Source organism: Schistocerca americana, chromosome 7 (assembly GCF_021461395.2).
Source record: "Schistocerca americana isolate TAMUIC-IGC-003095 chromosome 7, iqSchAmer2.1, whole genome shotgun sequence".
NCBI classification, from domain to species: Eukaryota; Metazoa; Arthropoda; class Insecta; order Orthoptera; family Acrididae; genus Schistocerca; species Schistocerca americana.
The window spans coordinates 407,666,131-407,692,247 of record NC_060125.1 but is presented as its reverse complement, the minus strand read 5'-3'; positions in this window follow the sequence as shown (position 1 = coordinate 407,692,247).

The following is a 26,117-nucleotide window of genomic DNA, read 5'->3' as shown; positions in this document are numbered from 1 at the left end:
ACACAATGTAGCACCAATACTGTTTGTTTGCGTCTTTCTGGCTAAACGTGTCTGCGTCTTTTGTGTGGGTAGTACTGCCAACCTAACCGATAGTGTTTCCTTTGATTCGTCATCTGTACCTTACGTCGTTTAATTATGTTACTATCTATTTATTTAATCTTTAAGAGAAATAAGAAGTGGTGAAGTTAAAGATCAAAATGGTGAACAGATTGAGGGGGTAGGGGGCAAAGATGAGTTAACTGTGAAACCAAGTATGGGGATGGAAAGTGAGTAGACAATGAGACTGAGGAAATAACACATCAAAAAAAGTATTGCATCACCTCGGTTCCCTTTCTATTGCTCATTAAAACCACACTTTGCATGTTGCACTACCATACAGCGAGACCTTCAGAGGTGGTGGTCCAGACTGCTGTACACACTGGTATCTCTAATAACCAGTAGCACGTCCTCTTGCATGGATGCATGCCTGTATTCGTCGTGGCGTACTATCCACAAGTTCATCAAGGCACTGTTGGTCTAAATTGTCCCACTCCTCAACGGCGATTTGTCGTAGATCCCTCAGCGTGGTTGGTGGGTCACGTCGTCCATAAACAGCCATTTTCAATCTGTCCTAGGCGTGCGCGGTAGGGTTCATGTCTGGAGAACATGCTGGCCACTCTAGTGGAGCGATGTCGTTGTCCTGAAGGAATCATTCACAAGATGTGCATGATGTAGGTGCGAATTGCCGTCCATGAAGGCGAATGTCTCGCCAGTATGCTGCCGATATGGTTGCACTATCGGTCGGAGGATGGCATTCACGTATCGTACAGCCGTTACGGAAACTTCCATGACCACCGGCGGCATACGTCGGCCCCACAGAATGCCACCCCAACATAGCACTCGCTGGACAGTGTGTCTATGACGTTCAGCCTGACCGGGTTACCACCAAACACGTCTCCGACGATTGTCTAGTTGAAGGCATATACGCCACTCATCGGTGAAGCGAATGTGATGCCAATCCCGAGCGGTCCGTTCGGCATGTTGTTGGGTATTTCTGTCAGGGTCTAGAGTAGAGTTGCGCAGCACGTGCCGATAGTCCTTTTATCTGCATAGTTCAGTTTTCCACGGTCTTTAGTATGGACAGAGACTGCGATTGCTGTGTACGGATGCGAGCCGAGTTGGTGACACTTTGCTCTCAGTTCCAGGCTGTGATGGCTTCGGTTACACAGCTTGAGGCTGCGGTGGATGGGCACCAATGTTCGAGGCCGGTCGCGGGGATCCAACGGACGTCCAGCACGTGTTCCGATCGGTCCTCACCGTGTGGGAGGTCGCCAAGTTGCGAAGCAGGCTGTCGATAGACTTCCCAGTCGGCCGCATGTAAGGCGTCCCCGGTTTGTCTGACAAACAGGTTCCAGGTGTTGTCTGTAGCTGACACTGTCGCTGAGCCAGATGCTGTCGACTGTCATGTTTCAGAGGAAACCACTCAGCCTGAAAGATCAGGGCAATCGCGAAGGGTGGGATTATTGGTGGTTCGGAACTCCAACGTTAGGCACGTTATGGGGCCCCTTAGGGACTTGGCTGGCAAGAACGGTAAGAAAACCAATGTGCACTCCGTGTGCATACCGGGTGGAGTCATTCCAGATGTGGAAAGGGTCCTCCCGGATGCCATAAAGAGCACACGGTGCAGCCAACTGCAAGTGGTTGCTCACGTCGGTACCAATGCTGTGTGACACTGGACCAGAAATTCTCTCTGGTTTCTAGAGGCTAAAAGAAATGGTAAAGGCTGCCAGCCTTGCTTGCAAGGCAGAGCTGACCATTTGCAGCATAGTTGACAGGACCGATTGCGGACCTCTGATACAGAGCCGAGTGGAGGGTCTGATCAGAGGCTCAGACGGTTCTGCGACCGTGTAGGGTGCAGATTCCTCGACTTGCGCCAAAGGGTGGTTGGGTTTCGGGTTCCGCTGAATAGGTCAGGTGTCCACTATATGCAGGAGGCGGCTACACGGGTAGCAGGGGCTGTGTGACGTGGACTGGGCGGTATTTTAGATCAGAGGGTCTCAGGAAAACACAAGAAGGGCTTCAGTCACAAAGGGTGCAGGCTGAAAACAGGAAGAACGTAGATACAGGAACTATTGGTATAACAGTTGTAAATTGTCGTAGCTGTGTTGATAAAGTACCAGACCTCCAAACGCTAACAGAAAGCACTGATGCATAAAATCGTTATAGGCGCTGAAAGCTGGCTAATGACAGATATAAGCGCAGCCGAAATTTTTGCGAAGAACCTAATGGTCTTCCGAAAGGATAGGCTAAACACGGTTGGCGGTGGCGTGTTTCTTGCTGTCAGAAGCAGTTTATCTTGTCGCGAAATTGAAGTAGATACTTCCTGTGAGTCAGTATGGGCAAAGGTCATTGTTGGTAACCGGAATAAAATAATAATTGGATCCTTTTACCGACCTCCCAAATCAGATGATACAGTTGCTGAAAGGTTCAAAGAAAACTTGAGTTTGATTTCGAACACGTGCCCGACTCATACGATAATAGTTTGTGGTGATTAATTTACCCTCAATATGTTGGCGAAAATACATGTTTAATTCCGGAGGCACGCATAAAATATCGTCCGAAATTGTGCCAAACGCATTCTCTGAAAATTATTTCTAGCAGTTAATTCATGAGCCCATGCGAATAGCAAACGGCTGTGAAAACACACTTGGCATCTTAGCAACAAATAATCTTGAGTAAATAACGAGCATCATTACCGATTCAGGGATTAGTGGACACAGAGTTGTAGTAGCGAGTTTGAATATTGTAATCCCTATATCCTCGCAAAATAAGCGAAATATATACCTATTCAAAAAATCAGATAAAAATTCAGTTGACGCCTTTCTAAGAGACAATCTCTACTCATTCCAAATTAATAATGTAAGTGTAAACCAGATGTGGTTTAAATTCAAAGAAATAGTATCGGCAACAATTGAAAGATTTATACCAAATAAATTAACAAACGACGGAGCTGGTCCTCCTTGGTACACAAAACGGATTAGAACACAGTTGCAGAAACAACGAAACAAACATTCCAGATTTAAACAGACGCAAAATCTCCATGATTGGCGATCTTTTACAGAAGCTAGAAATTTAGCGTGGATTTCAATGAGATGCCTACAACGGTTTCCACAACGACACTTTGTCTCGAAACCTGGCAGAAAATCAAAGAGATTCTGGTCGTATGTGAAGTATGTTAGCGGCAAGAAACAATCAATGCCTTCTCTGCGCGATAGCAATGGAGATACTATCGAAGACAGTGCTGCCAAAGCAGAGTTACTAAACACAGCCTTCCGAAATGACTTCACAAAAGAAGAGGAAGTAAATATTCCAGAATTCGAAACGAGAACAGCTGCCAACATGAGTAACGTAGAAGTAAATATCCTCGGAGTAGTGAAGCAACTTAAATCACTTAATAAAAGCAAGTCTTCTGGTCCAGACTGTATACGAATCAGGTTCCTTTCAGAGTATGCTGATGCATTAGCTCCACACTTAACAATCATGTACAACCGTTCGCTCGACGAAAGATCCGTACCAGAAAATGAAAAGTTGCACAGGTCACGCCAATATTCAAGAAAAATAGTAGGAGTAATCCACTTAATTACAGGCCCATATCGTTAACGTCGATATGCAGCAGGAATTTGGAATATATATTGTGTTCGAACATTACAAATTACCTCGAAGGAATTGGTCTATTGACACACAGTCAATATGGGTTCAGATAACATTGTTCTTGTGAAACACAACTAGCTCTTTATTCACATGAAGCGTTGAGTGAGGGATTTCAGATCGATTCCGCATTTCTGGATTTCCTGAAGGCTTTTGACACTGTACCACACAAGCGGCTCGTATTGAAATTGCGTGCTTATGGTATATCGTCTCAGGTATGTGACTGGTTTTGTGATTTACTGTCAGAGAGGTCACAGTTTGTAGTAACTGACGGAAAGTCATCGAGTAAAACAGAAGTGATTTCTGGGGTTTTCCAAGGTATTGTTATAGGCCCTTTGCTGTACCTTATCTATATAAACGGTTTTGGAGACAATCTGAGCAGCCGTTTTCGGTTGTTTGCAGATGACGTTGTCGTTTATCGACTGAGAAAGTCATCAGAAGATCAAAACAAACTGCAAAACGATTTAGAAAAAGATATCTGAATGGTGCGAAAAGTGGCAGTTCACCCTAAATAACGAACAGTGTGATAAATCAGTCTAATCTAAAATCCGTAAATTCAACTAAATACCTAGGTATTACAGTTACGTCCAACTTAAATTGGAATAAACACACAGAAAATGTTGTGGGGAAGGCTAACCAAGGCTGCGTTTTATTGGCAGGACAATTAGAAAATGTAACGGACCTACTAAGGAGACTGCCTACACTACGCTTGTACGTCCTCTTTTAGAAAACTGCTGTGCGGTATGGGATCCTTACCAGATAGGACTGACAGAGTGCATCGAAAAAGTTCAAAGAAGGGCAGCACGTTTTATATTATCGCGAAATATGGGAGAGAGTGTCAGAGAAATGATACAGGATTTGAGCTGGAAATCATTAAAAGAAAAGCGTTTTTCGTTACGACAGAATCTTCTCACGAAATTCCAATTACCAACTTTCTCCTCCGAATGCGAAAATATTTTGTTGCAACCGACCTACATAGGGAGGAACGATTACAATGATGAAATAAGGGAAATCGGAGCTCGTACGGAAAGATGTAGGTGTTCAATTTTTCTGCGCGCTATATGAGATTTGAATAATAGAGAATTGTGAAGGTGGGTCGATGAACCCTCTGCCAGGCACTTGAATGTGATTTGCAAAGTATCCATGTAGATGTAGATGTACCGCTGCGCATGGTGTCGTGGTTGCAAAGGTGGACCTCACCACGGGCGTCGGGAGTGAAGTTGCGCATCATGCAGCCTATTGCGCACAGTTTGAGTCGTAACACTACGTCCCGTGGTCGAATGACTGGAACTGATCGGCTAATAGGCGGTGCTCGTGCATTGTTGTTTACATCTTTGGAGGGGGGGGGGGGGGGGGGGGTGTTACCTCTGAACAGCCAAAGGGACTGTGTCTGTGAAACAATATCCACAGTCAACATCTATCTTCAGGAGTTCTGGGAACCGGGGTGTTGCAAAACTTTTTTCGATGTGTGTAATTATAAAGTAACTATGGACAATGTAGCAACGCAAACCAAGAAATTAAACCCACACTCGTTTGTCTACACAAGAGTTATCAGTTACTAACAAAGAGTTGTTGGTGTTCTTCTGAATCTGATACAGGCCTCTTGGAAACTGCTGTAGTAGTGCTATAATGATCCTAACTACTGTTTTATCTGTCTTCCTTACGAACTATGGCAAGTGTTATTTGTTGGGTTAAGACAGTTTTACAGAAGTCTGTGGAGCTTGCAAATCGTTGGCGTGCAGTAAGATAGCTCCGACTACAATTAAGAAGCATGAGAGTCGTCTCTTGATCTTCCCTCTCTGTACGTAATGCTCTGATCGCAAGAGTTCAGTATAACGTGCTTGATACTAAATATCGCCGTGGACTGCGCAACATATAGCTGATCCAGACCAACTCGGAGTACAATGTTCCTTTGCCAGATTCGGCCTAACACAAGACCCAGCTAGATAAATCTCTGAAATCGCCTTACTGTTACCCTTCTCTATAATTCTAACGAAAATGAGCAAGATAAGACACTGATGCATTCACTTTTACTGTTAAGAAATTAATACAAGTAATTACCTACACGCCGGCCGCGGTGGTCTAGCGGTTCTAGGCGCGCAGTCCGGAACTGCGCCACTGCTACGGTCGCAGGTTCGAATCCTGCCTCGGACATGGATGTGTGTGATGTCCTTAGGTTAGTTAGGTTTAAGTAGTTATAAGTTCTAGGGGACCGATGACCACAGCAGTTAAGTCCCATAGTGCTCAGAGCCAGCCAATTACCTACACTGATATAACACACAAACTCCAGAAATGTTTGCTTTAATAACGATTACTGAGTATCTAACTTTTACTATAAGTGAATATATGGACAAGTTTCTCAATTATAATTTTATGTGTCTGTAAGTGAGCACAAATTTCTTCTTGATGTGTATTAGTAAATCGGTGTAGCGTATTATACCTATATCCACAGATCAAACGTAATAAAATTTTGACTGTTATGAATGTAGGTCGCATACAACGGTGTGAATTCTATCCAGAGTTAATCTATTGTAACACAGATTAGCACTTAAATGCAGGAAACGAGACTGGCATTTATGTATGAATTCTAAATTCAGTGTTGCTGTCAGCAAAATTTAACCTTCGGTTATATTTCACAACAGATCCCAGCTTTGATTTTAAGATATTCAGACGAAAGATAGTGTTTCTTTAACCCCGTTTACCACTTCCCCGAAAGCGTTTGACAAAACTTTTTCAGTAATAACAAGACATATCGAGAAAAAAACGACACTCTATGCATAAACTCTAATGGAAACGCAGTTCCGTTATATTATACAGTGTGACTGCAAAAGTCCCTCTCTGAGAGTGATTCATGTACTGCTAGTTCATTGATATTAGGCGTAACACTGTTAAATATTTTTCTAAGAGAATTTATCAGTGTTCATCTAATTCAGTACACGTTTATTTATTACTTGGTTAAGGATCCACTTTTTACGCTATATAACACGAATGTGTGGTGGATTTGAAGTCACTGAGGCATTCACTTGTCTAACGAGGTATAGCTGCTGCCATGTACTAAGTTCTTTGGAACTGGCGCTCTGCTGTTCTGGAGATCGTTGATCTGGAGATAGATGCCGATGCCGATCTCGTAAATTTGCAAGTTTAAGTACCAAAACTGAACTAAAAACTTCATGGCTGCCCTGACGCTCCATTTTGTGCTGAAGCACAATGCAAAAACTTAAACTGTTTCCAAAGAGGATGTGGTTCGGGATCTGTAGGTGTTAATAAATAATACAGACCCTTATTTAACATTTTCAGCAATGACGTCCGTGTAACTGAGTGCAACTGACAGATCGTCAGTTTATTAATTGATTCAAAAGAATATTCGACCCTCATACTTTTTTAGTCTAAATTTTGAAGATAATTCAAAATTTGATGCATAGAACACTGAAATGGTGTAAGTTGAGGGATCGAGAATGGCACGCGCTAGTGAGTCCTCTCTCAGCTGAAAAATTTCACAAATTTCTTTAATACAATTTACCAATAGACTAACTTCAACAAAATTATTAAAATGGGCCAGTTGCAACGTCCCCTTAAAAAATTATAAATTACTGTGCTTAAACTGACACACAATATTTTTAGCGCAACGCAATCTGACTTTCAAAAATCCCTGCAAAAGAATGGCCCTGACTAACAATAACTTATACCTTTCATGAATCACTTACCTCACAAAAATCTTCGTTACTTGAACTACTGCAATACAGCGAGTGCCACTATAGCCAGCTACATAAAAGATTCTAACTACTGAAGGCACTAACTACTGATAGGCATGGTTAGCAAATGAAAGATTTTGATAGAGAACAAACAATAATATATATATATATATATATATATATATATATATATATATATATATATCATGATATCCAGTATTACAAATTTACTCTCTCTGATGGACACAAGTCCAGATCATCCGCTCTCAAAACTCCGGCATCTCTCTCCCCACATCCACCACTTCTGGCGGCTCACCTCCAACTGCGCAACGCTACGCGCTGTTAACAGCCCAACACTACAATAGCAAATATTGCAACAATGCCGACCAGCCTCAGACTGCACACAGCACAGTCAGTGATTTTCATACAGAGCGCTACGTGGCGTTATCAACATGAAAACCTAAATAGCCTACTTACACAGTGAATGAACAGCAAACATCAAGACAGTTTAAGGCATTCGTAAAATACCTTATAGGTTTATAGTTTAAGGCGTCCAGAGAATACATCATAAGTTTACTTAAAAGCGCCAGTAAAAAACTGTAAAATAGTTAAGGACGCAGATGAACAATGAGAAAAGTTAACAACTGGCAGTTCCAGCACCAAGATCTGAATCTAACTCACTTTCTTCACAGTACGAAAAGCCAGGCCGGTAACAGTTGAACGTTCACAAGGTGGTACGGAAATACTTACATTCGGCATAGATCCCAACTAGCCGACCATCAGGTACAATAAAATAATTAGGTTTTAGAACTCTAAAACAGAAAAACACAGTGCTACCACACATACTACAATGTCCTAAAACAGGTACACGTAATTTAAGACATGCTACCATTTTCCCCCTTTCCCCATAATTTAACAGCATGAATTAATTTATCTAATCTATGTTTCAGTACTCAGTCAAGTACACGTCCCCTTTGTCCGTGACGCACGCACTGAAACCGAGTGTCGCGCAGGTGGTTCAACACAAGATACGTTACGTCACTTTACCTCCCAGGAGGTATAGTGTTTACAAAAGTGCAAATAAATTTGTCACGAAGTATCTCAGTGGTTGATATCTAATCCGTCAATAAAGAATATAGGAACAGAAATGTGTATGATAGGGTACCCTCGACTCAAGGAGCACTATCAAGGTTGATTGACGTGAGTAGCGACTCTCCCGCCTTTGGCACAATAAAGTCCCTTTAAGATGTAATACGCAAGACAGGAACTCAAGGTTAACTTCCGCTGTATGACGACGATGACTGCCTCATTGGTCTCACAGCAGGTAAACCTCGAGCAGTGGAAATGCCACGAAGGAATCGACATTATTTGTATCTCACCATTACGTAGCCCCCCTCCAAACAGAAAAGCCTGCTGCTTCCCAAGCTGGAACTCGTCATTATCCTGGGAAATCTCTAACTGCTCCACTATCAGCATGCACTACTTCAAACTGTAAGGACTACCTATCGCGCAGTTCTTCTCATGGTACAAAGTCTAACAAGTACCCATTCAACACCTGATAGTGGATCCAGTATTAGATTCAGAATTCAAGAGAGGTTTGGAGAATATAAGATCAAGTAGGGCAGAAGGGATAGATGACATTCCATAGAATTTCTAAAATCATTGGAGAAAGTGCCAACAAAATGACTATTCACGGTGGTGTGTAGAAATTATGAGTCATACCATCTGACTTTCGGAAAAGCATCATCCACACAATTCTGAAGACTGCGATAGCTGATAGGGCGTAAATTATCGCACAATCAGCTTATCACCTCATGCATCCAAGTTGATGACAAGAATAATATACAGAAGAATGGAAAAGAAAATTGAGGATGTTTTAGATGACGATTAGTTTGGCTTTAGGAAAGGTAAAGGGACCAGAGAGGCAATTCTGACGTTGAGGTTGATAATGGAAGCAAGACTAAAGAAAAATGAAAACACGTTCATAGGATTTGACGACCTGGAAAAGCGCTGACAATGTCAAATGGTGCAAGATGTTCGAAATTCTCAGAAAAATTGGGGTAAGCTATAGGAAGAGATGGGTGAAACACAATGTGTACAAGAAGCAAGCGGGATAATAAGAGTGGACGACGAAGAACGAATTGCTCAGATTAAAAAGGGTGTGAGACAGGGGTGTATAGTCTTTCGCCCATACTGCTCAATCTGTCCATCGAAGAAGCAATGATGGAAAAGGTTCAGGAGTGGAATCAAAATGCAAAGTGAAGTGATATCAATGAAACGGTTCGCGGATGACATTGGTACAATGAAGAAGAGTTACATGATCTGCTGAACGGAATGAACAATATAATGAATATAGAATATGGACTGAGAGTAAATCAAAGATAGACGAAAGTAATGAGAAGTAGCAGAAATGAAAACAGCGAGAAATTTAACATCAGTTTTGATGGTTACGAAGTAGATGAAGTTAAAGAATTCTACTACATAGGCAGCAAAATAACCAGCGTCGGACGGAGCAAGGAAGACATCAGAAACAGACTAGCAATGGCATTCCTGGCCAAGAGAAGTCTACTAATGGCAAATATAAGCCTTAATGTGAGGAAGAAATTTCGAGGATGTACGTTTGGAACACATCATTGTACGGTAGTGTAACATGGACTGTGGGAAAACCGTAAGAGAAGACAATCGAAGCATTTGAGCTGTGGTGATACAGACGAATGTTGAAAATTAGGTAGACTGATAAGGTAAAGGAATGAGGAGGTTCTGCACAGAGTCGGAGAGGTAAGGAATATGCGGAAAACATTGACAGGGAGAAGGGACAGCTTGATAGGACTTCTGCTGAGACATCATGAAATGACTTCCATGGTAGTAAAGGAAGCTGCAAAGGACAAAAACTGTAGAGGAAGATGGAGATTGGAACACATCCAATAAATAATGGAGGGCGTAGTCTGCTAGTGCTACTCTGAGATGACGAGGTTGGCACAGGAGAGGAATTCGTGGCAGGGTATATCAGATCAGTCTGAAGACTGATGAGTAAAAAAAAAGACAAAAAGAGAAGGCTTCATAAAGCTGTCATCGAACAGTTAATTCATGATTTTATGGAAGTCTTGAAGCTTTGGTGACAGGAGCAGATATGGACTCTGCTGGACCAGAATGTGATCAGTTAATTGAATCTGATACTGAATATAGTTGGTAAAAATTTGTCTGTTAAAACCTCAGCAAACACACCTAGCAACCGTAGTAACTGTGCGGCCTCCAGTATGGCTAAATCACTTTCATTGAATTTCGTGCCACCGACCAGGATGCTAATTACATCAGCAACCCCACCTTGACTACACAATCCTCTTTTCGGGCTGAAGTAACCTTTCCACAGCATAATACACTTAGTAAGTAGCACGCAAAGAGCCACAGCATAACAATCCCTTTGGTGACAGTAAATTTTAAAGGCCACATAGACTCCAATAATTCATTTAATCTGTACAAGATTTCAAAAATCACCTGAACGGAACGGAGGAGATTTCGCTGTCTGGTGATATCTACAATGCCAGCCGTAATCGATTTAAGAGACATTACTGCCGAACCGAGGGCGGCGTGTAAAAAGCGGAGGAGCACCTTATCAATGGCATACACCCTAACACAGCTGTCCGGCCCCGAAATGCCCCTGACACGCCACCATTCAGTGGCAGCAAATCCTCGGGCCCTGGCTCCGCGGCTCCTCATAATCCTTTACAAAATGACCCTGCTGATACAGTGAAAACAAATACCCTGGAGCAAGCTCCGTGTTTAACCTGGGCCAGTGGAACCAGTGTTAATGTCAAACCTCCCCACACGGTTCTGCCCGCAATACCCCACTTTTCATCGCTAAAGCAGATATTCTCAATGCCGACAACCATTCTGTGTAAGTCAGAAAGCGTTTGCGTCGATCTTCTGGTGGCATCGATTCTGAGATATTGACATCTTCAGAAATGTTCAAGCAGAGCGCCATCGTTGCCGCAGGTACACAAACAGTATAATCCCCTACAGACTCGTTCACCACACGTACTGTCCAAAAATGATGATCAATGAATTCCTTTCATCTACGAGTTCCTAGACTTTCTTCCGGAGCCCACCTAGTGACCTGTCAACCTGCAAAATTTCGGCAATCAGCTTACTTAAACTCACGACTGCAAATGGATAAATAATTTGAAACACAATGCTGTGGGGATCTGTTAACTTTGCCCTGGTTTTTGCAGTCTAACAGTTAACCATAAAAACTCCAACCCACTTGGTTAGTAATTTCCGTAGATAACATGTGAATCTTCTAAATAATCACATTTAGTGGATTCATTAGTTTATTAAATTCCTTCCATATAGCTGTTTTCTTATTCGGCTCCTTGATTGTTCGTGATCAGTGCAAATTACTTTGTCATCTGCCTATCAACTGAGAAACGAAATTCATTGCTGAAATAACAGCAATTTCCCTTGCAATGTCGGGTGGGAGCTTGGGATCCACATTAACCGGACACACAGCACAAACCCTATACGCGAAATGATCTATGAGGTGTCAACTACAGAATACCATCATCCTGTGCATCAAAATGCAATGTCCTACAAGGGGAGCAGACAGCACTTACGTCCCTAACCGTGTCTGCAGTGATGTTAACAAGATAACTTAGAGCAGCCTGCAACCGTTGACATAACTCAGTGATGCTACCCTCCTCTGATTCGTTAGCAATCTTTAATTCATACTGCAGGCTGTATTTTCTTAAATGAGTCGGCCCCCACAATCTTATTGCTCCAATGGCCATATACTTTGCAAAAAGAGCAAAATACTGGTTACTAAAAACACCAATTGCTCACTACTAGTATGTACAACTTCCCGTCTGCCGAATGACCTCACAACCTGACACCACTAAAATGGTTTAGGAATCAGGGATCTGCGAGTGCTAAGCTAGTGACATCTATCTCAGCTGAAAAATCTTCACAATTTTTTTAACACAAACTTGAGTAATTTCATTATTCAGTAAATGAGGCACTTGTAAAATAGTTATTACATTAATTAATTTAAACTTAACAAACATCAAGATAGTTTAAAGATGCCAATAAGGTAACCTGAACAAAATTTTTAAAAAGCGCCAATGCACAGGAACGGAGATATCAACACAGTTTAAAGCACCTATGAAACACATTAAAGTTTTATCTAAAAGCGTGAGAGTTGTCAGCACTCTGTCAGGATTTAAAGGTTGGCTACAGCGCGCATACACAAGCTCTGGAATATAAGATATTGTTGTCGCGCTTCGCAGCACACGGATTAACTAGTGGCAGTTTGGAAGCCAGTGTAGGAGCCCGCCTGCTGTGGTGCGCACGTGTGTCGGGCGAGGGGTCGTCGCCGAGCTGCCGTACTGCCGTGTCCGCCAGCAGCGACACAGGATTTGGTATTTAGTTGATGTTTTTTTATAATTTGCAGCGCGCTTATAAATTTAAAGAAAAGGGTTTGTGTGTGTGCGTAGCAACAGACGGTAATTTTGATAATGATAGGAGTTGAATTCTTAGGGGAAACCATTGTTAGGCGAATAGATTAAGTATTGATTTTTGTCATTGATTTCTTTTGTAATTGTCAGGGAATTGTTTCACTATGTATTTAATTGAGAAGTATTTTAGTCTGTCTCAAGAGTTTGATTAATATGTAATATTGCTTTAATGCCACTGGAGGCACATTTACATACGAAGCGATTGTTCAAAGAGCTTCTAGCGTTTTGTTAATTGAATAAGAAAGAATCGCTTTCAGAATAGAGTTTTTTCAAATAAGGAATTACTTGTTTGGGTTATCATTTATCGAGTTTAGATGTGACCAAACCCTTTCTCTTGAATTATATGTAGTTGTAGTAAGCAGCAGCAGCTGCAGCAATAGCAGGAGCCGCCATACAGAACATGCATTGCACTCAGCATTAATAAGATGTTTTTTTATGTTTTTATTAAATAATGGAATGCAGCAGATCAAGCAGTGGCAGCAGCAGAAAGTTATTTGTTGCGCACAGGACCAATTAAAAAAAATAAAGTTTAGGCGATCTCTGTAATAGTAAAATTAACAAGACTGCAAGCACGAGATTTTCAGTAGAAAACACGAGATAAGAAGATAGAGCTCGCGACTTTCAAGCGCTAATAATAAAAAAAGAATATAGTAAAGGGCGCTGATGAACAATGAGTAAACATAACAACTGACAGATTTCCAGTAACAAGACTTTGATGTAACGCACACTTTCTTTACAATAAGAAAAAAGCAGGCTGACAACAGATGGAGAACACCAAGACATCAACCTAAAAACCTTCGTTCAAAAGCTGGTGTGAACATATTTACATTCATCACAGGTCCCAACGAGGCGACTCACCAGATTCAGGTACAAACAAGGTACAAAAAAGGTAAAACAAAAAAACCAATATTACCATAAATACTATTAATCCCTAAAACAATTACATTTTCCCCATGATTTAACAGCGTAAATGAATTTATCAAATCTGTGTTCCAGTGCACAGTCATGACACGGCCCTTTTCTCCCAGTCCCACACACTGAAACGAAGTGCCAGCTCAGGCAGTTCCACACAAATAGTTTATGGCGAAATACCACCCAGAAGGTACAATACTTATATGTACATTTATATCACAGAAACAGATACGAGTTACTGCTGGCACACTCTTTGAAACCGCAAATAAAATAACACAAAAATCTATTATCACTTAACACTTCCGGGCTGAGATGCCGTGGTCCATACAGAAGACTTTCCCCTGACGTTTCGCCTTCGACTGCGGAAGGCCTCCTCCGAGGACAATCGGCGAGAGAATGGAAACAGCTACAATCTTGCGCACATGTAAGCCACCTAAAAGTAATCTATCACAAGTACAAAGGAAGGCACTGAGGGACATCAACGCAGATGAAAACATCATCGTGCTTTCTGCAGATAAAGGCAACGCTACTGTCGTAATGTAAAGATTACCAGGAAAAAATCATAGACATTTTGGATCCCAACAATTACAAACAACTTCAGAAGGATCCGACATCGAGGATTTTAAAAATGACCAACCAATTGGTGAAAGCGTCTTATATCTCTTCAGTCGACAAGAAGCAACTCTTTAAATCAGAAGCTTACCCGCCCAGACTCTATGGGTTACCCAAGGTACATATACCGCTGGTACCTTTGAGACCTATAGTCAGCACAATAGGGTCTCCCACCCATGAATTAGTCGGACACCTGGCCTCGCTGCTGAAACCTCATGTTGGTGGAACTGACAGTCACGTTAAAAATTCATATAACTTCATCGATATTATTAACGAAATTAGGGTGGGCCCTAATGATATCCTGGTCAGTTTTGATGTGGTGTCGTTGTTTACCATGATTCTGATGAATGAAGCGATCACATGCACAGCGGACATTGTTCCTAGTGATATTTTGGCATTATTTAGACATTGCCTTACAACAACTTATTTTCAATATAATAATGGTTCAAATCGCTCTGAGCACTATGGGACTTAACATCTGTGGTCATCAGTCCCCTAGAACTTAGAACTACTTAAACCTAACTAACCTAAGGACATCACACACATCCATGCCCGAGGCAGGATTCGAACCTGCGACCGTAGCGGTCGCGCTGTTCCAGACTGTAGCGCCTAGAACCGCTCGGCCACTCCGGCCGTTGACTATATTTTATTTTAATTAGACCACGAGAAAAGAAATGATCGTGCATATAGACATGTACACACCCATGAGTGTTTTGAATTGCATACTAGTAGACAAGCAACCATCATATGTGCAATCATTGCCAGACAACCTTTTAAGTATTTATCCATGGGTCATTGTCTCGAGAGGACTGCTTGCGAGGAACCACTTAGCTTGTCTCACTAGATTCATTCATTCATATTCCCCAAGGGTGCTAATAACCACGCTGCCGTATAAGCAACATCATAATCGTCACGTTTCTGGTGATTAGTAGCTTATCGTGACTTTTCCATCCTTAGTCAGACTACGAATATTGCGGTTCTTTCACTCTTAATCCATAGTTTCTTGCTCATTGAATTGAACATTCCGTGAGACAGGTTATGTAATTCGTCTTCAATTTCTTTGAGGATAGCGATGTTATCAAGGAATCTTATCATTGATGTGATTTAACGCTGAATTTTAATCCCATTCCTGTATCTTTATATTTAATTTCCATTATTGCTTCCTCTATGTTAGATTGATGAGTAGGGGCGAATCCATTCCAGTCTCATAGCCCTTCTCATCCGGGCACTTACTCCTCGATCTTCCATTCTCATTCTTCTCTCTTGGTTCTTGAACATTCTGTACATTTCCCTACATCTTACACACATTTCCCTGAGAATTTCGAATATTTTACCCGATTTCATATTGTCGAAGGATTTTTCTAGGTCGACACATCCAATGAAGGAATCTTGATTTTTCTGCAGTCTTGCTTGTATTATCAATCGCAACGCCACGACGGTCTTACTTACTTTCCCGAGAGCCAAACAGATCGTCGTATAACAGATCCTAATTTTCTTTTCCATCTGTCTGTAAATTGTTCTTGTCAGTCAGTGAGAAGCGCCGGCCGTTGTGGCCGAGAGGTTCTAGGCGCTTCAGTCTGGAACCGCACGACCGCTACGGTCGCAGGTTCGAATCCTGCCTCGGGAATGGATGTGTGTGATGTCCTTAGGTTAGTTAGGTTTAAGTAGTTCTAAGTTCTATGGGACTGATGACCTCAAATGTTAAGTCCAATAGTGCCCAGAGCCATTCGAACCATTTAAAGTGAGAAGCACGAGCTCTTATGCTGATTGTGTGTTAGTTCTCGCACTTACAGGTAGGTGACACGACAATGGGATTTTTGTATTGTTATATATTGAAAGTGCTTGAAGTTCAGAACTAAATCCATCACCCTATGCAGTTCGGTGAAACTCTTAAAAATTCTCGTGAAAATCGATTTTCCGCCAAGTTTTATGTACGGTTTGGCTCTCAGTACAATCAACTCTTTAAGCGAAGTTGCATGTTCTAGGAACATTTTCATGAAGCATAAAATACATAAAGATGGAAAAAATTAATTTTTAATTTTTTAAATCGAAACAATCTTGATTAACAGTATTTTACAAAATATCAGTAATTAATAATTTGTGTTTAGAATGAAAACTGGATTTTTGTGTGTGGTATGTAATGAGACATAAGAAGACACGGACTTCGCTTACACCGGGAACTGAAACCAGCCCCCCCCCCCCCCCCCCCAACCTCCCAAACCCCACCATGCCCCACAGCCGAAGCACGCACTCTACCACAGAGCCACACGCCAATTGAAAGACTTTATTTTAGCGCATTAAACAGGGTAGGAAAAGCTTGAAAGTCGATTTCTCCAGAACTTTTGAGAATTGAGCTGAACTTCTGTGGAGGAGTGATATTTCAGTTCTGAACTTCATGTACCATAAATATAAAATTTTTCAAAAAGCCGACTGCCCTGGTCTTCTTGTTGACTACCACTGCTATGTTCGGGATTGTGTGAATGATATTCTTCGATAACTCGCATCCAATGTTTACAGAATCATAGATTCTACAAATCAACTTCAATATTCGTTGGACTGCCACTTCCCCAAATGACTGCCTGCACATCAAAGGGGCACACTACACTTCTCAATACTGATCTCCACGCTGTTATCGAATCTCCGACGAGAGCGTCTCATAAAAGCTACGAAACAAGTTTTCCTTTGGTCGCCGCTCTGTTCAACAATCTCATCCTTGATCGCAGCTCCGACGTAAGCGCAGTGTTTTAGACGGAGGTGTCCGGCGGCTGCACAGGAGCGCGCGCCCTTGAGCTGGCCGCTGCTCCGCCTCGGCTGGCTCCGGCCTGCCCCAAGCCGCGCGCCGCCCATCCGCTATTCAGCTGGCGTGCTGGACACCGCAGCCCGCCGCCGGCATAGCAAGCGCCGCCTCTTCCGCCAACCCCACATTCCTTCTCTGGATAGTGCCACCCACGTTAGAGGGAATTTTTTCCAGTGTACCTCTGTGTGGCTTTTGACAATGTTGACCGGAGTACTCTCTTTCAAATCCTGAGGGCGGCAGGGGTAAAATACAGGGAGCGATAGGCTATTTACATTTTGTACAGAAACCAGATGGCAGTTATAAGAGTCGAGGGGCATGAAAGGGAAGCAGTGGTTGGGAAGGGAGTGAGACAGGTTTGTAGCCTATCCCCCATGTTATTCAATCTGTATATTGAGAAAGCAGTAAAGGAAACACAAGAAAAATTGGGAGTAGAAATTCCATGGAGAAAAAATAAAAACTTTGAGGTTTGCCGATGACATTGTAATTCTGTCAGACACAGCAAAGGACCTAGAAGAGCAGCTGAACGGAATGGACAGTGTCTTGAAAGGAGGATATAAGATGAACATTAACAAAAGCAAAACGAGGATAATGGAATGTAGTCGAATTAAATCGGGCGATGCTGCGGGAATTAGATTAGGAAATCAGACGCTTGAAGTAGTAAATGAGTTTTGCTATTTGGGGAGCAAAATAACTGATGATGGTCGAAGCAGAGAGGATATAAAATGTAGACTGGCAATGGCAAGGAAAGCGTTTCTGAAGAAGAGAAATTTGTTAACATCGAGTATAAATTTAAGTGTGGAATTTGCTTGTAACTAATATGACCAGTCTGAAGTCACAAATAAAATGCACGCTGACGGAAATGGAAGTAGTATAAAGGAAGAATTATGGACTGTAAATCAAGAAACAAGGGTGGGGTCTCTCACCAATCCTATTTGATGTATTTACCAGTATAACCGCAGATATTTTTACATGTGGTACATTAATATGTACATACATCAATGTCTTGTTTTTTTTTCCCCCTGCGTCGAACAGTCTTCCCACAAACACGTCGAAAACTTGACGAGCTGATGTTTTCTGGATGGTCGAAACTGGACCACTAAGTAGATTACGCCTGTCGCTATAGACTAACCATTTTGCATCCACGTGTCCACACTTCAACATCTAACTGCTGCCCAGGGGAAAATAAGCATTAATGGTTTGCTCCTGCCACATGTACTTGGTGGTACTACCCAACCTAAAAGCATATGGCTTGTAACGCTTGTAATTATTAGTCTGTAAATGACATAAACAAAATTTTATAGGTACCGAGTTCTAAAAACCGGAAGAAGATGGTCCAGGGAAGGAACAAATTTATAAGCAGTATTTTATTTGCAGAGGGCCAGGCTCTCCTAGAAGACAGCTTTACGAGAAAATATATTTAAACTCGATAACGTTTTAAAAAATTATCGAATCCTTCTATCTGTAGCCGGCCGGTGTGGCCGGGCGGTTCTAGGCGCTTCTGTCTGGACAGCGCCAACGCTACGGTCGCAGGTTCGAATCCTGCCTCGGGCATGGATGTGTGTGATGTCCTTAGGGTAGTTCGATTTAAGTAGTTCTAAGTTCTAGGGGACTCATAACCTCAGATGTTAAGTCCCATAGTGCTTCTATCCATTTGAACCTTCTATCTGTAAATAAAACAAAACTAATGGCATTGTAACGGAAACACGTAAGAAGAGCAAAATTAGTGATAAATTCGTTTAAACATCTCAGGACACGGATATAAATGTAGAAAACTAATTCAGATGTGGTTCAAAATGTACAAAATTATAACGCTAAAAAGGAGGTATCCTGGCAGACTACGAGGAAAGAAATAACACTAAGAATACACACCGTGGTAGCAAAGTCTGTTCTCATGTATTGCAGCAAAAATTTGATTGTAAGGAAGGAGATGAACGAAGAATTGAAGCAGTGGAGATCAGTTTTCTGAGGTCACTTCTTGGACCACCACTGAGAGACAGAGTGCGGAGTGCAAACATAAGACAGTAACTAAACTGGAAACAACAGCTACAGAAGCGATTAAGCACTACCCAAATATGGTATGCCTACATCAACAGGGTACCACCTCAGCGCCTGCCAAGGCAAGCATTACATTTTAAACAAACTGGAAGACGGGCGGCAGGGCAGTCAGTGAAGAGATGGAGACAACAGTTCAGTCAAATTCCTTTGCTTTCGCAACAGGCTAGCACCCGCTCCTTGAAATGGAAGAAGAAGAAGGGGGAGGACGAGGAGGAAAAAATGGAAACCGTTACACCAAAGAACAACCAATCCTCTGTGATTCTTGAGTTTCTCCCGGCGTATTTGATAATCAAAATATCCACGGGTATGCTGCCGGTCTATAGTGTCCAACGGGCACAATATTTCGGCGATCAAACATGTCGCCATCATCAGGTGAACTGACGGACTGAGCTCCTGTGAACGTGCCGGCACGGAGATCCGTTCTCAGAGAACTGTATTTCGAAAAAATGGGTACTCAGAGTGGCAGATTCAACGTGCTCTCCGCCCAACCACTGCAGCACAACCTGTTGAGATGGATGAAGTCACGAGGGAGGAGGTAGGCACTGCATTTATTCCATACACAGGCGCACTCTCGGGAAAAATCGCCCGCATTCTGAAGAAACACCGGGTCGGAACTGTGTTTTGTCCTCCAAATAAAACTCGTGCACTGGTGGGGAGCGCCAAAGATGACCTCGGTTTGAGGAAGGCCGGCGTGTACCAGATTCCGTATCAATGTGGCAAGTCGTATATTGGTCAGACGATGCGTACCGTCGAGGATCGATGCCGTGAACACCAGAGGCACACTCGACTGATGTATCCGAGCAAGTCGGCGGTCGCTGAACATTGTTTGTCGGAAAATCACGCCATGGAGTATGACCGCACGAGGATTCTGGTACAGACGTCGAGATACTGGGACAGCGTTGTTAGAGAGGCCATCGAAATTCGCACCAATGACGACCTCATAAACCGTGACTGTGGCTATAATCTTAGCAAGGCTTGGGAACCAGCGATCGGGTTAATCAAGAGTAAATCGAGCAGATGTATAGTTGTGACGACCACGGCGGACAGAGCCATCACACCGACGTCATCTCAGACGCCGTCGCAATCTGTTCCACCGCACGACCGTGGCGCTGGGCGCGGACGGCGGAGGGAGCGCGCCGCGGGCGGAGGGTATTTAAATCGGCCGCCGCCGCGACCGAACCCAGTTCCCTCTGAGCAGCCATAGCGTACGGATCTCCGTGCCGGCACGTTCACAGGAGCTCAGTCCGTCAGTTCACCTGATGATGGCGACATGTTTGATCGCCGAAATATTGTGCCCGTTGGACACTATAGACCGGCAGCATACCCGTGAATATTTTGAGAACCAATCCTCTATTTATCAAACTTTGTGCAGATTTTCATCAAAAAAATGAGACTGACGGAAATGGAAAATGGCTAAGCAAGAATGGCAAGAGGACGAATGCAAGGCTTTGAAAGCATGCATGACTGGGGGAAGATATATGTCGCCTATACGGAAGTCAGAGAGTCCTTTAGAGAAGAAAGAAGCATCTCATCGGATATAGAGAGCTAAGGTGGTAAGCCAGTAGTAAGCAAGGAAAGGCAAGCTGAAAGGTGAGAGGAATGTATCGTACGGCCTTACAGGGGAAACGAATTTGAGGACAATATTGTAAAGAAATTAGAAGGAAGATCAGCGTTGGCCGTAATATCGATGGTTTATTGATACCAAAATCGATTTTCAATCACATAGCGATTATCTTCAGTGCTGTGGTGTACAAATTAAACTCATAGGCACTTTAATTTGTACACCACATCACTGAAGATGATCACTATGTGATTGAAAATCGATTTTGCTATCAATAAACCATCAATATTACGGCCAACGCTGATCTTCCTTCTAATTTCACGTATATGGTCGTTGTGCACACATCACTCTATGGCGTCGCCTTTCAGCAGTATTATAAAGAGCTAAGCGGAAGTAAATGAAGATGAGACGGGAGGTTTGATGTCGTGAGACGAATTTGACAGAGCACAGAAAGAGGGAAAAAATCCCCTCCAGTGGACGACATTCCCTCAGTATTCAATAATTCTGAGGGAATGTCCTTGGGGGAGACAGCCACGAGATGTTTGAAGCAGGCGAAATAATCCTCAGATTTCAGAAAGAACTTAATGATTCCAGTTTCAAAGAAACCAAATGTGAATCCGTGTAATAAGTCATCGTTGCAAAATTTTGACACGAATTATTTACAAATGAACAAAACATCTGGTTTAACCCGACCTTGGGGGTGACCACTTTGGGTTCCAGAGGACTGTACGAACACGCGAGGCAATACTCACCCTACGACTTGTCTTAGAAGATAGGTTAAACAACGATGTGGCTGCGTTTATATCATTTGTAGATTTAAAGAAAGCTTTTTAGTGTTAACTGGAATACACTCTTTAAAATTCTGTACGTAGCAGGGTTAAAATATAGACAACTTGTACAGAAACCAGACGGCAGTTAAGAGTAGAAGGGGTTCAAAAGGCATGCTGTGGCTGAGAAGGCATTGAGACAGTGTTCTAGCCTACCTCTGAGCAATCAGCAAACAGTAAAAGAAATCAAGGCGCATCGGGATGGATTACCGTGCAAGGCAATAAAACAGGACGCAGAATATCGTCGACACACCACTATGCTGTGAGGGCGACGCGAATGACAACCAGAGTTACTGCAATGAAATCAAATGAAATGGTTGTCGCGCCATACGGCAGGCGACAATCAGGCTCGTATCCCACTGCTATTTGGGGGATCTTCGATACGTCTTCGCTGGTCATCATGCGTCAATTGCAAGCGGTACTCATCACTGAAGACAATTCTACTCCAGTCAGCGAGATTAAAGACCGAAAGCGTATCTGGAAACGCCATGGGCTGCGGAAGGATAGCAACCTGTCTGTCGCCTGCCATGCGGCCCGACAATCAGGAGTAATGGTCTGGGGTGCTTTTTCATTTCATAGCAGGAGCTCTTCGATTGTCATCTGCGTCATCCTTAAAGCACAGAGGTACGTCGACGATATTCTACGCCCAATCTTGGTGTCCTTCATGGCAAGCCATCGTGGGCATACATTTCAGCAGTATAATGCCTGTCCACACACGGAGATTGTTTCTACTGCTTGTGTTCGTGCATGTGAAACTCTTCCTTGGCACCAGGATCGCTTGATCTCTCCCCAACTGAGAACGTCTGGAGCATTATGGGCAGGGCTCTCGAACCAGCTCCGGAGTCTGATGATCTAATTCCCAAGTGGACAAAATTTGGCACGATATCCCTCAGGAGGTAATCCAAGAACACTATCAGTCAATGTCAAGCCGAATAGCTGCTGACATAATGGCCGGAGTTGGACCATTGCGTTAATGAGTTGTTCAATTTGTGAAGCTATTCCTCTTGAACAAATCACCCAATTTTTCTGAAGCTGTAATGATTTCCTTGTCTGTACATGTACGGGGGTCACTCCAAAAGAAATGCACACTATTTTTGTAAAAATACAGTTTTCATTCTGTGTGAAAGTTTTACAGTGTGTAGATACATCCTTCCCGCATGTTTTCAAACTTAGTTCAACCTGTTCCCGTGAGTGGCGCCATCACAGCATGTCTTCAAGATGGCTGCTACACTTGACGTTAGTCAGAAGCAACGTGCTGTCATAGAATTCCTGTGCTGTGATAACGAGACAGTGGGAAATATCCACAAGAGGTTGGAAAAGGTGTATGGAGATGCTGCTGTCGATCGCAGCACAGTTAGTAGGTGGGCAAGCAGGTTACGTGATGAAAGCGGGCACGGAAATATTGAGGATTGTCCTCGCAGCGACAGGCCTCGTACTGCACACATTCCAGACAATGTACAGAGAGTTATCAAACTGGTGAGTGCTGACAGACGCATCACAGTGAACGAATTGTCACGATACGTTGCGATAGGGGAAGGAAGTGTTTGCAGAATACTGAAAGTGTTGGCGATAAAAAAGTTTTGTGCCAGGTGGGTTCCCAGGATGTTGACAGTGGCTCATAAAGAAATAAGAAAAACGGTATGCAGCGAACTTTTGGAACAGTACGAGAATGGTGAAGATGAATTTCTTGGAAGAATTGTGACAGGTGATGAAACATGGCTCCATCATTTTTCACCAAAGACGAAGAGCCAGTCGCTGGCCGGAGTGGTCGAGCGATTCTAGGCGCTACAGTCTGGAACCGCGCGACCGCTACGGTCGCAGGTTCGAATCCTGCCTCGGGCATGGATGTGTGTGATGTCCTTAGGTTAGTTAGGTTTAAGTTGTTCTAAGTTCTAGGGGACTGATGACCTCAAAAGTTAAGTCCCACAGTGCTCAGAGCCATTTGAACCATTTTTTTGGAAGAGCTGATCAATGGAGTGGCATCATGCAAATTCACCCAAGAAAAAAAAATTCGAAACCACACCTTCCGCTGGAAAAGTTATGGCTACGGTGTTTTTCTATTCCGAAGGACTCTTGCTTGTGGACATCATGCCAAGTGGAACCACCATAAATTCTGATGCATATATGACGACACTGAAGAAACTTCAAGCTCGACTGAGTCGTGTTCGACCACATCGGCAAAAGCAGGATCTTTCGCTGTTGCACGACAATGCAGGGCCACATGTCAGTCAAAAAAACCATGGAAGCGATCACAAAACTCGGATGGACAACACTGAAACACCCGCCTTACAGTCCTGACCTGGCTCCATGTGAATATCATCTCTTTGGGGAACTGAAAGACTCTCTTCGTGGAACAAGGTTTGAAGATGATGACTCCCTTGTGCACGCTGCGAAACAGTGGCTCCAACAGGTTGGTCCAGAATTTTACCGTGCGGGTATACAGGCGCTGGTTCCAAGACGGCGTAAGGCAGTTGAGATAGATGGAAATTATGTGGAGAAATGAAAATATTGTTCCTAAAGGATGTATCTACACACTGTAAAACATTCAAACATGTAGAATAAAAGATGGATTTAAAAAATAAATAGTGCGCATTTCTTTCGGAGTGACCCTCGTATATCACGTCAACTGATTTCCGTCCCATTCGGATTAATCCTTTGCATTTCCTTGGAGTGTAGTAAAAAGTGGGGAAGTGAGAAGCGTGGTGATGCTGTACGATTACAGACAGTGAACCGGGCGACGGAGGACACGTGCAGAGCGCGGGTGTGTGTGAGGTAATCCCTCCCGCAGCTGCGGCCGCCGCCACCGCGCCCTCTGATGCGCCGGACACCGCGCGCCCTTGCCGCGCCGCCCTCGCCCGCCCCCGCGCCCGCTTTTATTAAGACCTCCGCCGGTCGTGAATTGTGTAATTGGGGCTATTTCGGCCCTGCACGTTGGCTGCCGCTGCGCCAGACCGCCCGTCTAAATACGGACGGCCCAGCGCTCGCCACACTGCAAGCAAGCTTCCCGGGTATTTCCGTCCCCGAGATGCGCGTTTCCGACAACAGCGGCAACGTACTGTGCACGCTGAATGTCGAAGGGCCAGAAGGCCACCGAGCCAGGTCCATCGGTGCGTAAAATACTCTAGTGCTTCTACGTCTACAGATAAGGAGGATACACTCTATGACAAAAAGAAAGACGCACCACGAAGGCCTAATCCAGATGGGACTGAAATTGGTAGTTGTAAAGTACATGTACAGAAGACAAACAAATTATTACAGTTTCAGAAAAATAGGATGATCTGTTCAAGAGAAAGAGCTTCACAAAATGGGCACTATGCGGTTTAACATCTGAGGTCATCAGTCCCCTAGAACTTAGAACTACTTAAACCTAACTAACCTTAGGACATCACACACATCCATGCCCGAGGCAGGATTCGAAGCTGCGACCGTAGCAGTCTCGCGGTTCCGGACTGAAGCGCCTAGAACCGCACGGCCACCGCGGCCGGCTATTGGGCAAGTCAACAACAAGCTGTTGGTCCTCTGGCTCTTGTGCAAGCAGTTACTCGGCTTTGATTGGCAGAGATGTTGGATGACCTCCTGAAAGATATCGCGCCAAATTCTATCCCATCGACGCGTTAGATCGTCAAAATCCCGATGTGGTTGCAGAGATCTGGCGACCTTGCTGGCCGAGGTAAGGTTTGGCAAGTACGAAGACAAACAATGGAGTCTCTCATCGTATTTGGATGGGCACTGAACCGTGATTTATTTACAAAGAATATTCTTAAGAATTTATTTTATTTACTAGCGATTCACCAAGAATATTAACACATTTAATCACACTACGTAAACATGGAAGTAGTTGCCAGCGAGTAACTGATGTGATCATAACCAAATTCCTTTTAACAAATACCGAGCGAGGTGGCGCAGTGGTTAGCACACTGCACTCGCATTCGGGAGGACGACGGTTCAGTCCCGCGTCCGGCCATCCTGATTGAGGTTTTCCGTGATTTCCGTAGATCACTTCAGGCAAATGCCGGGATAATTCCTTCCAAAGGGCACGCCGATTTCCTTCCCAATCCTTCCCTAATCCGAGCTTGTGCTCCATCTGTAATGACCTAGTTGTCGACGTGACGTTAAACACTAATCTCCTCCTCCTCCTCTTTTTAAAAAATGGGAATTTTATTCACTTTAAAACAAACAGATTTAAAATTATAATCAGAAAGCATCCTCTAAATATCAAAGTTACAATTTATTCAGTGGCAGAAAGAAACAAGTTTTGAGTGTATGAGCTTTCGGGCAGAGAACCTTGCCACTTTCTTTTGAAACGGCCGTAGTTTCGACCGCTCACAACAGCCTCTGAAAGACTACACTGGTGCAGATCAGCAACACACCAGATAACTTTAAACTAAGAGTTTTAACAATTTACACAAGCACACAAACTATGCACTCTCCCCCCCCCCTCCCTCGTAGGAGGGATGGAAATGGTAC